We start from the raw sequence: 2,942 nt of genomic DNA, 5'->3' as shown, positions 1-2,942 counted from the left end.
TTGTAAAAACTTATCCAGCAACCATTATACTCGGGAATGATTTTTTAATAAAAAATAATGCTCTAATTGTATTTTAAAGACAACAACATTATCTTAAATAATAATATAAATGTTCAACTAAGAATCAATAATACAAACGCATTAAATTGTATAAATAATACCAACAATATTAAAGAAATAAAAGGTAGCATATTTAATTGCCCAGATAACTTTGCTATAGCTCACTGTATATCTGCAACATACAGAGATTATTACTTGAAAAAGTATCTATAGTAATATAAAACATGAGCATTTGAGCATGTAAGAATAGCATATGAGAACATAATATTATATTTATTAAACGGGTAAAAATCAATAGTTCGTTGATATTCAACTTTGTCATTGGTTCTAAAAAATATTTTTCGTTGATCACCTGGCAATCTAAGACTAAGTGTCAAGCAGGTACACGCCTGAGAATAAAAAACTGCACATCATTATAGAATATTTTGATTACTTCAAGGAAAATACTAATTAAACGTAGGTATACGTGGTTAGACCACGTACCGCAGTAAATTTAGCAACTCATATTAATAAGTGTAACTAAGTGTAGTAACTAAGTGATACAAATACACGCAGTATATATGCACCCAATACAGACCTCTGGTTAACATACATCGAATGTTTATTATTATAATTTATTTATTAGGTATAAATGTATAATTGAGATTTGAACTGTGCTGCACCTGGAATAATGCCTGTATAAATAATTTAACTATACCTAAATAATGTGCCTAAATTGTAAGATTATTATTATTATTATTATTTTTTTTTAATACTTCTCTTGAAATGTTTTGCACCTTTCAGCGAACCATCTGTGTCACATTTAAAATCAATATATGAAGTATGGGCCATATAATGAAACTTTTAGAGCACTTCTTCAACCAGAACAAGTGTTCATGTGTGTAAAAAAAAACACATACAACACACACGTGTGTCTGATAAAACCAATAAATTTCACCTTTTCTCATTGTGATCAGAAACAAATATAAAATATTTGATTTTAAAAGTGACAACATATTTTTCATTTCAATTTTAGAAGAAAAATCATACTGTACCTCATCTCTTTAAAGAACACTCATAGGTACCCCCTTTTAAATATAGCCTACAGAAAATGAACAATAAGACATCTTAATACTCAGGTAGATTTGCACATTTTTGTTACACTTTTGCAACCCCTTTGTAATTGTTTCACAATTCATGCACTAGGTCGAAGCCAATTATTATTACACTTCTAATAAATCCTTCAACACTATACAGACATATTATTATATTATAATTGTAATTGTGATTCCTAATATATTATGATACAACAACTAGACGACGTTGTTCTTTTTGGCAAAACCTTGTCTTGTTTAAGTATTGACGTTTATTTTGATAAATACCTAACACATTATTTTTATAAAGTTCTGAGAATCCTAGAGCCCGTCACACTACGCCTATCTATAAACACGAGTGGGCAGGTGACGTCTTTTTTTACGATTGATTTTTTTTTAACGGCTAATTTATAACACAGTAAAGAAAAATGAAAAAAAAAAATACTCAACTCGACAACGCGTATCAGGGGAAATGTTTTTTTTTCTTTTTTTGTTAAGGTTAAATCGCGGTTCCAATGAGGTTTTGTATCAATCTTCGGTGGCGTCGAATCCGGCCGACCGTATCGGCGCGCGTGGTGTGGCATCACCACTGCACACATGAGCGTCGGGGCTAGAAGACTTGTGCAATTGTGTCGATTCTCTGGGGGAATTAAAATACTAAAATTGGGTAAAACTCTTTTCCGTTCGCGTCTCTAAAACCGCCGCCGGGAACAAACGCGTCTGCCCGGCGTTGAATATTGCACTCGTCTGTAGATCCGACCGCTAACTTTACCGCCAAACTTTACATGCATGATTTGTGGACTCGTCGCCGACGACGGACTACATTGATTTGTTGTTTTATTTTTTACCGACGGTAATCGACTAATTACAATAATATTACAATCATTATATAAGTAGCCATAGTCGATTGTACCTAATTATTTTTAATCGTCTGCTGCTCTGCAGAGAATATTATTACAGCACGTCTTTGCGCTTTCGTTTCCCGAGCCTATCTGATTTGTGTATAATTACTGTTTATTTACACAAACGGGCGTGAGCTGGCCAAGATACAAAAATGGTATAATTTGTATAATAATATAACAAAATAACATCACATTATAATAAAGACATAGGTGTAGTACAATAATGGATAAAATCTTAAATATTAAAGATGAAATTACGGATCATCGTTGGCTAACCTCATCATACGACTTATAGACTCGTTTTTAAAATAATGTGTTGTGCAATGGAGGATTAAAAATTTAGAAGTATTGAGAGTTCATCGAACAGGTACCCTTAAGTTGATTAATGGGAAAAGAGAAGGGGAGTACAATAGAAACTGTAAATAGCTTACTGAGAAAGAAAAGATTATGAGACTATCTAAAGGAGAAAAATCAATTGATACTATGACATCGCCGTACCAATACGTAAATAGATTTGATTTGAATAGGTTTTTCTCTTTGATAACGATAAACAAATGATAAATCCTTTTAAAAATAAAAAATAAATATGCACTGACCTTGAAATTTCAAAAATAACATACCTCTAGAATAATAATATATCTATAATTTATATCACATTAGAGTATACGCTTCGTCTTTGGAATACTAAAACTAAAATTAAGATGATAATAAATTGAATTTTAACATCAATAAGTTCATAAGAATCTAAAAATATCATCGTCATATTTAGCTGGAAATTTAATGATTAAAATAAAAAAATTGTAACCTAAAATTATTATATTGTTAAACTTAATTATAATATGTTTATAAATTTAAAGCGATAAAACCTACACGTTAAGTATAATGGTTTTGACCAAGTGTATTAAAA

The sequence above is a fragment of the Acyrthosiphon pisum genome, chromosome X (assembly GCF_005508785.2).
Source record: "Acyrthosiphon pisum isolate AL4f chromosome X, pea_aphid_22Mar2018_4r6ur, whole genome shotgun sequence".
In the NCBI taxonomy this organism is placed as follows: Eukaryota; Metazoa; Arthropoda; class Insecta; order Hemiptera; family Aphididae; genus Acyrthosiphon; species Acyrthosiphon pisum.
The sequence above is the reverse complement of the archived record's forward strand: the minus strand, read 5'-3'. Positions refer to the sequence as shown.